We start from the raw sequence: 13,432 nt of genomic DNA, 5'->3' as shown, positions 1-13,432 counted from the left end.
GCTGAGAGGTCCAAGCCATTCCTGTGACCCTCCCCCACCTGGAGTTTTCCCTAGCGGCTGTTAGGGAAACCCTGTACCCCTCTCTCCTTGATAATCAACCCTGAAACTTTAATGAACCCCATTGTTACCTATTCAAACCCTTTGTTAAATCATTGGCTCGATGATAAGTGAAGGTTGAAAGAAGGGAAGGAATTATTCTCTTTATTTTCCTTGAGAGAAGCTGGAGGCATCCATCTTGGGAGGAAGTAGTTGTCTCTATACTTCCTCCTGGAAACCTTTCAGTTTCACTAACAGGGAGGAGCCTTAGGACTCCTTCTTTGTGGACTTGAGAAACTGACTAGAAAGCCCTCTAGTCAGATTCAAATCACTTTTGTCTGGCCCTAACCTTTGTGTCTGTAGAAATACCATTTTCCCTGGAAGAGTCCAGCCTTCCTTCCCAATAACCTCTGTTTCTAGTTTAAGTGTCTCCCTGTTGCAGCTGCCTCCCCTAATTACCTCATCATCTCCCTTACTGTTCATTATACTGCCTTGTCCTCTATTTCTCTAAACTCAGCCATTTCCTTACATCTCTCCTTACCACCTCAATCCACTATTGCACCTTCCTTTCCCAACAAAGGATCAAAAACCCCCATTTTACCTTTTCTTTATTTACCATTTTATTACATATCTCACACCCTACACCAAGATAAATTCAGAATGGGTGAATAACCTGAATATAAAGAAGGAAACTATAAGTAAATTAAGTTAACAGAGAATAGTATACTTGTCACATCTATGGGACAGGTAAAATTTTTAAACCAAGCAAGAGTTAGAAAAAATTACAAAATGTAAAATAAATAATTTTGATTATATTAAATTAAAAAGGTTTTGTACCAACAAAAACAATGCAACCAAAATCAGAAGGGAAACAACAAACTTGGAAAAATCTTTATAACAAAAAACTCTGACAGAAGTCTAATTACTCAAATATGCAAGGAGCTAACTCAATTGTATAAAAAAATCAAACCATTCCCCAATTGATAAATGAGCAGGAGACATGAATAGGCAATTTTCAGATAAAGAAATAAAAACTATCAATAAGCACATGAGAAAGTGTTCTAAATCTCTAATAATTAGAGAAATGCAAATCAAAACAACTCTGAGGTACCACCTCACACCTAGCAGATTGGCTAAAATGATAGCAGGAAAGAATAATGAATGTTGGAGGGGATGTGGCAAAATTGGGACATTAATGCATTGCTGGTAGAGTTGTGAACTGATCCAACCATTCTGGATGGCAATTTGGAACTATGCCCAAAAAGCTCTAAAAGACTACCTGCCCTTCAATGCAGCCATAGCATTGCTGGGTTTGTACCCCCAAAGAGATCATAGATAAAAAGACTTGTACAATAATATTTATAGCTGTACTTTTTGTGGTTGCAAAAAACTGGAAAACAAGGATATGCCCTTCAATTGGGGAATAGCTGAACAAATTGTGGTATATGCTGGTGATGGAATACTATTGTGCTCAAAGGAATAATAAACTGGAGGAATTCCATGTGAACCAGAAAGACCTCCAGGAATTGATGCATAGTGAAAGGAGCAGAGCCAGGAGAATACATAGAGACCAATACATTGTGGTAAAATAGAATGTAATGGACTTTTCTACTAGCAGCAATGCAATGATCCAGGACAATCTGGAGGGACTTATGGAAAAGAACGCTGCCCACATTCAGAGGAAGAACTACAGAAGTGGAAACAGAGAAGAAAAACAATCGCTTGAACACATGGGTTGATGCGGACATGATTGGGGATGTAGACTCGAAACAACCACAACAAAGTAACTATCAATAATATGGAAATAAGTCTTGATTGATGACACATGTTAAAACCAGTAGAAATGTGTGTTGGATATGAGGGAAGGGATGAAGGGGGTGAAGGAGAAAGTAAAAACATGAATCATGTAACCATGGAAATTTTTTCTAAAAAAAATAAAATATTTAAATCAAAAAAAATATCTCACACTATATGCCAAGATAAAGTCAAAATGGATATTTGAGCTAGAAATGAAGGGTGATACTATAAATAAATTGGGGAAACAAACAGTGTCAGATTTATGGATAAGGGAAGAATTTATGACCCAACTATTCATAGAGAACATTACAAGAAGTGAAATGGATAATTTTGATTATATTCAGTTAAACAGCTTTTATATGAACTAAACCAATAAAACCAAGATTAGAAATAAAAAAAAAACTAGAGAAAAACATGTTATAGGAAAGACCTCATTTTTCAAATATATGCAGAACTAACTTAAATATATAAAAACTCAAGTCATTCCTCAAATAATAAATGATTAAAGATAAGAACAGGTAGTTCTCAGGCAAAGAAATTAAAACTATCTCTAGTCATATGAAAAAATGCTCCAAATCACTATGGATTAGAGAAATGCAAATTAAAACAACTCTAAGATCCCACCTCACACCTACCAGCTTTGCTAATATGACCAAAAAGGAAAATAAGAAATGTTGGAGGGGATGTGGGAAAACTGGGGCACTAATAATGGAACTATGAATTGATGCAATCATTCTGGAAAGTAATCTGGAATCATGCCCAAAGAACCATAAAAACATGCATTCCCTTTGACTCAGCAATACAACCACTAAGTCTGTATCTCAAAGAGATCAAAGGAAAAGGATTTATTTGTACAAAAACATTTTTAGCAGTTGTTTTTGTAGTGGTAAGGAATTGGAAACTGAGAGAATGTCCATCAATTGGGAAATGCTTGAACACATTATGGTATATGGTTGTAATGTAATACTATTGCTACATTAGAAATGACAAGCACAATGAGTTCAGAAAAGTTTAGAAAGATTTATATGAGCTGACACAAAATTAAACAAAGTCATGAGAATACTGAATATAGTAACAGAAATATTGCATGATGATCATCTCTGATGGACCCAAGATGAAAAATGCTATTCACAGCAATAGAAGAGTGAAATCTAAATGAAGATCAAAAACAACATTTTTCTTTTTTTTCTTCTATATCTTATGTTTCTTATATGTTTTCCTTCAAGGTATGATGAATATTGAAATATGTATTTCATGTCAGCACTGGTATAACCTATATGGACTAGTTGCCATCTCAGGGAAGAATGAGGGAAGAATGGGAGGGAAAAAAATCTGGATTGCAAAATGTCAGATAACAATTGCTAAAAATTGTATCTACATGTAATTGGGGGGTTAAAGAGAAATAATGAGCAAGCTGCTTTCTCTTTGCCTCCTGGGAGCAGGCTGGTTAGTAAACTTTCAGTTATGTCTCTATTAGTTTATTATTAATAAAATATTTCATAAATATAATATTTAGTATTTTGCATGTTAATTTTAATCTCCACACTTCCAAAAACACTTATCACTTTGTATTTCTTTCATGTAATACTCATTCCCTTTAACAGAAACACAGCATTGTGTCTCTGATATTGGTGACTATTTGCCCGGACACCAGGGTCTGTGTTGGAGCACGTTTCTGCCCATTGGAGCTCAGTGTCCAAATGTCACTGTTGAATAAATTCAAGTAACTCTATTGCTGCTAAAATCAAATTTAAAATCCTTTGTTAGGCTTTTAAAGCCCTTCATGACCTGACCCCTTCCTAACTTTATTTCTTAAGTCAGACAGGGGAGGACTCAGCAGACCAGATTTCCTAGTTCCTGTGTGATAGCCTCTGTGTAAGGTTCTCTGATGCAATCTGTCCAGGGCATATCTCTAAAATCAGCCTTCCTTCTTTTTCTTCATGTTTTCTCTCTTCCTCTCTTTCCTCTCCACTCCTCTTCTCTCTCTCCTCTCCTCCTCTCTTCTCTTCTCTTCTTTTCTCCTCTCTGTTTCTCTCCTCTCTTGTTCTCTCCTCTCTTTTCTCCTTCTTCTCTTCTCCCAACAGGCCAGCAAATCTTTTCAACTCCTGGCTTCCCTCCAACCCTCAGAACTTGCCAGAATTAATAAGGAAAAGAGGTTTGGGCTCTGTTCAGAAACTCCCAGACTTTCCTTAATCCTCCTCAACTACTCGTGATCTGGGCCCAAACAAATGCCATATCTGTCTCAAGTCGTACAGAAAATGAAGGATGGAGTTGGGATGAGAACTGAGTTCCCTTCATTTCCAGATTAGGGCTATGCTTTAGAATGAATGCTTCCAATCCTTGGTCTCCAAAGTCATCCAGGAGTCATCTGAAGCTTCTTTTCCAAGATCTTTTCAGACCTCAGATGGAAATATAGATTGTTCTCAGACCATGACTCCTCACAACATTGGGTACACGTGGTTTTCCCCATAAAATGAACTCTTTCAGAGTATGGACTGTTTCATTTATATGTTTGAATCCTCAAGGCTTATTACACCACCAGGCACGTAGTAGGGACACAACTAAAAAGCTTTTTGATTGACATGAACAAACACAACCTGCAGGAAAGAGAGGAAAAAGGCCAAGAGAGTGCTAAAAGGATGGGCAGAATGATTTGGGGTCAGGAAAGGGCATGGGGCCAGGTCAACTGAGGCTGGTGGTAGGGTAGGCTATTATGTTAGATTCCCATAGCCTCCCTGAAGCTCCAATCTAGCTGGATCCTGAGGACACTGAGTATGGGGATCTGCTCACAGGGGTAGATAGATGGGATAACTTGGGGTAGTGACTAGATTGGGTCTAGGGACCAAGTCCAAGAGTGGAAGAGAGGGATAGGGAAGGAGATTTCATTATGCCTCAATTGGGTTCTCTTACACATTGTACTATCTGGGTAATGGACATCTTAATTTTTTTTTAATCTTTATTTTCTGTCTTAGTAAGAACTCTAAGACAGAAGGGCAAAGAGTAGGCAAACAAGGTTAAGTGACTTGCCCAGGACCACTCAGCTAGGAAGTGTCTAAGAACTGATTTGAATTCAGGTCCTCCTAACTCCAAGCCTGGCACTCTACCAACTGAGCCATCTAGCTGCCCTGAAGGGTATTTTTAACAACGAGCTTCTGGGGGAAAAAAAGTAGGATAGCATCTTTTTTAAATTTAACCTGCATTATTAACACTTTCTTAAGTTTAAGCAATCCACATAACAATGAATCATGCTTTGATTTGTAGCATTTGCTGATTTCCAATGAGTAAAAACTCACACTGAACATGCTAGTGAGCCAGTTCAGGCTGGCCCTGGCACTCTCCTGACTTAGGATCCCTTAACTTTGTCCAGGCTAGTTTCTCCAAGCCACAAACTTGGGTCCCCACCTTTGGTCACAACCAATAGGGAAATAAGGGCAATAGCTGTGACTGATGGCATGCAAGAAACACTGCAGAATCTATCTTGGCTTTGAGCCCTAGGGGCAAAACCGTGAACAAAAAAATGGGGCCAGTTCAGTTATATAAACTTTCATTAATCACCTCCTCTGTGAGAAGCGCTACCAAATTGGGCAATGTCGAGGGACCTGTCCTTGCCCTCAGGTAGCTTCCAGTCTAGTAGGAGTCTTCATCTTCAGTTGCCTGTTCTTCTTAGAACTCCCAGTCAGGGAAGGCTCACTTCTTTGAGACCCACCCAAAATACTCCCTACTTCCCTAAGGAGCCTAAGAACTTAACACATCCCAATCCAGTATCAAACTTCCAGTCCCCCTAGGAACTGTGACTCTTCCTCTTTTTGTCTCATTTGCTCAAGTCAAGGAAGAGGTTGTAGGGAGAAGGGGGGAGGAAGGAGGGGTGACTGCTTCCAACAATAACAGAGCTGGAATAGGAAGGGAAAGTTAAGATCCCAAGATCGCCAAATGAAACTGGACTGTTAGCAGTGAATGTACAAAATAGGACCTGAGAGTTCTAGCAGACATAACTACTCATGGACGTGACTACTAGAAAAGGACTTTTCCCTAGACAGGTAAAGGGAGTGGAGGAAGGGGGGCTCTGCTGGGGAGGCCAGTGAAGGCTGGTGGTAAGCTGAAGAAGCGAGCCGGATTCCCATAGTTTTCCAAAGGCTCCAGTCTGACTGGGTCCTAATGACTTTAAATGTGGCATCTGCCTCCTATTCTCTATAAGGGAAGGAGCCTCAAACCCCGAGCCAGCTGCTTTCTACTAATCTTCTCCTGCCTCTTCCCCAGAAACTCTGAAGAATCTGGATGAGTTGGTGGGGGCTTTGGAAACGGGAGCCACGGGGTTCTGTCCAATGGCTTGCTAGTAGGAACAAAACTTGGGTGCCCTTTCTGCAGCCCGGGGCTTCTCAACAACCTGCAGCACCAAGAGGGAGACTTCCTGTACCTGCTGTGTTTGGGTAGCAGCTTTAGGGAAGGGAAGAAGAGTTAGCCACATTGTTGGTATGGAAGTGTTTGGAAATCACAGGATAAATCCATTAATCTCATTGCCTCATAGGATGGCCTCACAGCAGATTGTGACCCATTATCTTCTGCTTTCTCTCCTCCTCCAGATGCTGCTGTCTTTATTGCTCTTGGGCTTTCTCCTCTTGGGGGAAAAGGGTAAGCATGGCTTCCATAGGTCAGGTTAACTCTCAGGCTCTCGGGTCTTTGTGTTGAGGGAAGAGAAGAATGATAGACCAGAGCTCAGCAGGTCTCGCTCTTCAGTTCATAGGAGTGGAACATCTGGAACCCAGATATCCTACCTCATCCATCCCCATCCCACCTAGCCCTAGGAAATGTCCCAGATGCTCTCCTTCTCCTAAGCCCTGCACTTCCTCAGGACCATAGTGATGCGGGGGATGCGGGAAAGGAAAGGTAGCCCCATGGAGAGTCCAGAATCCAGGAGAGAGAGGATTAGGAAAAGGGAAAGGTATTTCAGCAGAATTATCCTATGTCAGTCTTTGCTGAGGCAGGATGGAAAGAGGGAGAAAGTGGAGAGATCACGTGATTCTCACTTGTACCCCACTTTTCTGCCTTTCCAAGTGTGCTGACCTACCAAATAAGAAGACTCAGGTTTGGGTCCTGGATTCGGCACCAACTAGCTGTGTGACCCTGAACACATTCCTTCCCTCTGTGGGGCTCAGTTTCCTTGAGTAAAACAAGGGGATTAGAACAGAGCACCGTTACCATTCTGTGTTTCACATCCACTGTCTCGTTTGTGAACCAGGCAAGACATATTTAGAAGATTAAAAAATCGAGTTCCAGAGTGGGGATCTGGCTGTAATCAATGGCAGAGTCAGGATAGAATCCAGGGTTCCTCACTCCAAGCCCTGTTGGTGGAGCCTCTGAAGCAAAGGGCAGACAGGATGGTAGAGACGGATCAGGGGAGTAGGTGGCCTCCTTCAGGAGCTGCTCTCATGGCTGTTCATGTTTGTTGGCAGCAAACAGCATGTCCCTGGAATCTCGTATTGTGGGGGGCTGGGCTGCCCAGAGGGTGCAGTGGCCGTGGCAGGTGAGCCTCCGGGAGCATGGCCAGCATGTGTGTGGGGGCTCCCTCATCAGTCATCAATGGGTACTGACCGCTGCCCACTGTGTGCCCAGGTGAGTCACCTCTGTAGCGGGCAGAGTGGGAGAGGGAGAGGAGGGAGGACACAGGCTGTTAGTCCTTGGCAGGAATTACCCCTCCTCTGAGGAAGGTACCAAACAGGAAGGTTGGGGTTGACAGGAGAGAATGATAAAATGTCAGGCCTGAAATGGACTTCTGGGATCATCAAATCCAATTCCCTTATTTTACATCAGAGGAACTTGAGGACCACCAAAGGTTAGTGACTTACTCAAGATCCCACATACCTATAAGCATTGTAATCCATCTTTTCTTGCCTTAACAAAAACAAAAAAGAACAAATTCTGTTCTCCATTATAGACATAAACAATTCCCACTAGAGTTACCAGGAGCCAGGCACAGTGAAGATCAGAACTAAAAGGACACCCTAACCATCACCTCGTCTACCACTCTCCTTTATGTATAGCAACATAAACTGAGAACTAGACAGGTGAAGTGACTTGCCCAAGGCCATACACGTAGCAAGCATCACAGCTGGAATCTGGCTCCAAGACCAATACTCTTCCCATTACTGGAATAGGCTCACAAGCACAGCAGAACTCACAAATCCAAAAGATCATTGTCCCTTTGGGCTACTGACTGCATACCAGATGGAGTTCTGGCCTAGGAATCAGGATATCTGGATTCTTGTCCTGGTTCTGCTAATGACCCACTTGTCCTTCAGCAAGTTGTTGTCCCTAGCTGGGTCTCAGTCTCCTCATCTGTAAAGTGAGTGGGTGGGATCTGATGATATCTTCAGAGCCTTCTGGCCTTGAGATTCTCTGGATCTTTTCCTTGAAAATGGCCTAAGTGAGGGGCAGCTAGGTAGGACAGGAGATAGAGTGCCAGGCCTGGGGTCAGCGGGACCTGGGTTCAAATATAGCCTCAGACATTTCCTAGCTGTGGGACCCTGAGCCAGTTGCTTAACTCTATTTGCCTAGACCTTGTCCTTCTGTCCTAAAGTTGTTAGTAGGACAGAAAGTAAGAGGTTTGTTTTTTTTTTTAATATCCGGAGTGAGCAGTTTTGTGGGAATCCACCTGTAGTTTCCCATGGTGCCTCCTGGCAAGGGGTCACTCCTCCTTTAGGAGGTTAAGTTTATGATCTGTTAGTTAGACCATCATGATAATTATAATCACTTGCATTGTCAAGAGCATTGGCAGGCACTCAAAGCGTCTTCCTCAGCCACCTGGAAGGTCACACTAGTGCTATTTGTCCCTGTTTTACAGGTTATAGAATTTAAGGTTCAGAAAGGGCCAGGGACTTGCTTGCCTTCGGTCTCCTAGCGAGGAAATATCAGGACTATCACGGCCTCAGATCTTGTGTTGGGAAACCAGCTTGTGTTTGGTTTTTTGGCCTACCGACCCCTGTTTCTGCCTTTGACAGCTCCCTGCATCCCTGGGACCTGCAGATCCAGCTGGGGGAACAGAACCTCTATACCAGGCCCCGCTACTCCGTCTTGGTTCCTGTGAGTCTCATACTGTTGCACCCCCATTATGATGGGGATGCCCTTCATGGAAAAGACATTGCATTGCTGAAGATCGCGAGACCTGTACCTTTCTCCAACTTCATCCGGCCCGTCACTCTGGCCCCACCTGGCACTCGGGTCCCACCGAAGGCCCTGTGCTGGGTGACCGGCTGGGGGGGATATCAGGAAAAATGGTGAGATGGAGGGAAGTGGGATTGGAGTGCCCCATTCATGCCATATACACACACGTAGCATTTGAGGGAGCAGCACCAGAAAAGATTTCCTTAAACCAGATGGGTTCAGGGGACCCCTTTGCATCCCCCAAGGAAAGCTCTCTTCCTTCTAGATCTGACCTAGACCCCAAGTTCTGTCCTTTAGGCGAAGCATCACCCTCTGCAAGCTCTCCTCTTTAAGCATAAACTTCCTGAGAAGAAGGACTTGGTCTAACAATATCCATCCTGGGGACCCTGCACTGGGTCCATCAGCCGCTAGCAATAACACAGGGGGAAGGCGAGGGATAGCTTTGAAACTTGGGTGCTCTGAAATCAAGACCCAGAAGAGAAATAAAATAGGGGGAAGCACGAGCTGTCCATCCCTGCCCGTGAGACAGCTACCTCCAAGGCGGTCCCCGAGGCCCTTTGCATCAGGAGTCCGCGCTTCCCCTCTCCTGCCCTTGCCCGCAGTGCCCCTGCCTCGGCCCTACCCGCTGCAGGAGGTAGACGTACACGCCGTGGACACACAGACGTGCCGAGTCCTCTATGATCCGGAGCCCATCGGAGATGAGATGCTGTGTGCTGGCCAAGCCCGAGGGCGTAAGAGCTTCTGTGATGTGAGTCAGCCCAGCCCCTCCTCCCCCTAAAGCTCAGCTCTCAGCCAGGACTCCTCATCTCCGGACTGCTCTGCTATGGCATGTCAAGCTCCCCGAGATCCGAGGACACAAACACCCCTTCTCTAGCCCCGCTGGAGCCCAGAGGACCACAGACCATAGAACTTGAAGGGACTATTGAAGTCACCGATCCAATCCCTCATTTCTTTGGTGGGCTGTGCAATATGACTGAGATCAAGAGAGGGGAAAAGATTTGTCCAAGGCCACACAATAACGTAGGGGCTACGGCTAGACTCAAGTGTCTCTCAGACAGTCAGTCACGGCCCACTCTTCTTGACCCCATGGGGATTTCTTGGAAAGAATTCTGGAGCGTTTTGCCATTTCCTTCTCCTTTTGCCAGAGGTTAAGTGACTTGCTCAGGGTCACACAGCTAGGAAGTGTTTGAGGCTGGATTTGATCTCGGGTTTACTGACTACAACCCTACTTCTCTATCCACTGAGCCACCTTGCTGCCTCTTAGACCCAAATACAGGTACTTTTTATTCATAGTCCAGAGGTCTATTGACTGCCCCAAATACCTCTAACTAACTTAATTTTTTAATTAAAAAGATATTTTATTTTACCAATTACAGTAATAGCAAATTTCCACATATTTTTTCCAAAGTTATATGATTCAAATTGTCTCCCTCCCTCCCTTCTCTCTCTAGTCCTAGAGTTGACAAGCAATTCCATCTGTAACCCTAAAATTAAAGAAGATGAATAATTACCTAATAGCATTCAAGTCAGTTTGTAATAAGTCCTTTTATTCGATGCTTTAACATTTACTAAGCACCTTCCTCACATCAGTTCTGTGAAGTAGGTAGAACATCTCGTATTGTTCCCATTTTGTAGTTAAGAAAAACTGTGTATACACCTCCTTGCTGGCATTGTGGGTGGGCTGGTTTGGGAATAAGACACAGAGACTCTAATCCATATTTTTCCAGTTACTTACTGTGGGATTAATAAAAACTGAGTCTTAGACCACAAAGGTAAACCAGCCGGACTGCAGACCTATTTGGAATTTAGGACATCTTTTCTTTCCTGCCTTCCTTGACCTTTCCTCACTGACCCCTAGAGCTTCTGGAGAGGGGTACAATCGCCTTTCCCTGCTATTATCAGCCATCTTGGTCTAGACACCTCCTTGCCTTCTTCCTAGCTCATCTGATGATAGAGAATAAGAATTTCTCTGTTAAGCTTATTAGCATTTAAGGGAAATAAGATAAATCCAAAATAATCCATCATCAGGGAAACAGGAAGGCAGCAGCAACTACTAACAATGTGTTGCCCACCCTGGGACTACTTGGAGAAGCACAGAAAAGAAAGGAGAGACCTGTGTTTGGGGCCACTGTTTCTAAACTGGCCCTAATACCACTGTGATTAAAGTGACTGTGTGGGACGATGAGAGAGAAAGAAAGTGTGAAGTAGGAGGACCTTGAGTCCTTTTATTCTCTTGGGCGTTCCCATCTCTGAGTTCACTGGGTCCTGGCAGCCAGAGACCCCAGAACACTAAAACAGCACGTGGCATTGACCGATTACAGATCCCACAAATATTATTCTAAGAGATCTCTTCTCTGTTCATACTCATTGGTGCAGACCTCTGGAAGAAAGAGTCCCTCCCATAGAGCTGCCATTTAGCCCAATCCCCTGCACAAAAATCTCCCTTCTTGCCTTTAAGGAAAAACAGTGCCCGACCTTCCAACTATGCCTGCAACCCTGTTCCTGGTTCTACTACCATGGAAAGCCAGTGCCTTACTGGTCCCTTCCATCAGGGTCTGCCTTCTAAGTGCCATCAGTTGTGGTTATTTTTCAAGATACTATTTGGTTCTGGGAAATATTGCTCATGTTTCTTCTTCAGGAGAACTATTCACTGTGGTCCTCACAGGATCCCAATAGGCTACGTACATGCCAAACCCAGACCTTCTCTCTTACTCAGTCATAGCCAAATACGATCCTTGCCAACACTAACGAAAGTGCCCCATCTATGAGATGACACTGGAAAAGTCCATTCCTCTCTCTGGGCCTTGTTTTCTTCTCTACAGTTATCTCTGTGTTGTCCATATCACAAAGGGGTTTTGATAATAGATAATATAATGGATGAAGCAGGGTTTTGCAAACTGTGAAATAAATGAGTTTACTGTCTTCTTCCTTCTCCTTCACCCAGGGTGACTCTGGGGGCCCTCTTGTCTGTCAACTGAGAAACAGAAGTTGGTTCCAGGTGGGTGTGGTGAGCTTCACCAGAGGCTGTGCTGAGCCTCAGTTTCCAGGTGTGTACTCCAGGGTCTCGTCCTTTGTACCCTGGATCCGTCAGTATGTGCCTCTGCCCCGAGCATCAGTGTGACTCCCCCCTGAGCTCTGGTGACCTCAGAATCAAGACACAGTTTTCCGATTGCTGGTCTTGCTGTCTTCCTACTGATTCAAAGTTTTCCCTCTCCCCATCCTAGACTCTGCCTTGAGTCCTTCCTGCTTTCCTCAGTTCTTCTATTCTCTCTCACATGTTCCCTGCCCCATGCACTTGCCTCCATCACAGCCCCATTCATGTCCTGGGCCCAAGCTCCAGGAAGGGAAAAAACAACCTGAAGTGGAGGGGCTCAGAGGAAAAGAAGAAGGATTTGGCGCACGGAAAAGAGTGGAGAATTGATGGGTAAAGATTTTTTGGTCCGTAGGTGCTCACTGGCTGTGGGCTGCATTGGAAATGGGATGAGGCCGAAGAAAGGAAAAGGGGAGGGCAAATGGACTGTTGATGGAGTGGGTATGAGGCCTGGGGTCCCACTATCTTCTAAAAAGGAATTAAACTATTAAACTGTCTGCAAAGAAACTTCCTTGTGGATCAGCTCAGTCAACTGTCTACTAGCCAGGTATTTCCTGAATGTTCCCAGCTGTGGTTAGGAAACTCATTCAAATGGAAGCTCTGAGGCTATCACTCCTGGGGTCCCTCCTCAAACCAGGGATCTCAGCTTAGGGATGGGAGTATCAAGATGGAAAGGGCAAGAGGGCAGCGGCCGTAGGGATAGGGACTAGAGAAGTAGGTTAGACATGGTCTTTCAGCATGTTTTTCCTTCATCTTTCCTTTGTGCCTAGCCCTGTGTTTTGCTCCTCAGAGAGAGAACTGTCTCCTTCACTGGGCATTCTTCCTTAATAGTAGATACAAGGGGAGCCTCAAAATTATGTCATCAGTCCAGAGTCTGAAAGTCAGCTGGGCAACATAGTGGATAGGATACTATATGTGTGGCTGAGAGGCCTTGGATTCAAATCTCACCTCAGATAATTACTAGCTGTGTGACCTTGGGCAAGTCATTTAATATCTCTGTGCCTCAGTTTCCTCATCTATAAAATGAATGGACTGAACGTGTTGACCTTTAAGGTCCCTTTCAGCTCTAAATCTATGCACCCAACACAAGGCTGGTTCTCATCTGCCCCCACTGAACCTTGCCCCCTGAGAAACGTAAGGACCAAACACATCCCTGTGCCAATGCCAAGGGCTCTGATCCAAAGGCAGTTGTATAAACTCACACAAAAGGTCAGTCCAGGAAGGGATCCCGGATGCTGGAATGGTGAAGCAGCTTCTGGAGGTAACCCAGCTTCAGAATCACACAGAGCCTTCATTTGGAATTTACACTTTCTGGCGTGAAACAGCTTTTGATCAGATTTCCAGCATAAA

General features: G+C 44.2%; 1 pseudogene; it reads left to right on the top strand.

The window, feature by feature from the left end:
• The first annotated feature begins 5,831 nt into the window (after positions 1–5,831).
• Positions 5,832–12,112, top strand: LOC123248837 (annotated as a pseudogene).
• The last annotated feature ends 1,320 nt before the right edge of the window (positions 12,113–13,432 follow it).

This window comes from Gracilinanus agilis, chromosome 1, assembly GCF_016433145.1.
Source record: "Gracilinanus agilis isolate LMUSP501 chromosome 1, AgileGrace, whole genome shotgun sequence".
Classification (NCBI taxonomy): domain Eukaryota; kingdom Metazoa; phylum Chordata; class Mammalia; order Didelphimorphia; family Didelphidae; genus Gracilinanus; species Gracilinanus agilis.
Note: the sequence above shows the minus strand (reverse complement) of the source record. Positions and strands in the feature narration are given on the sequence as shown.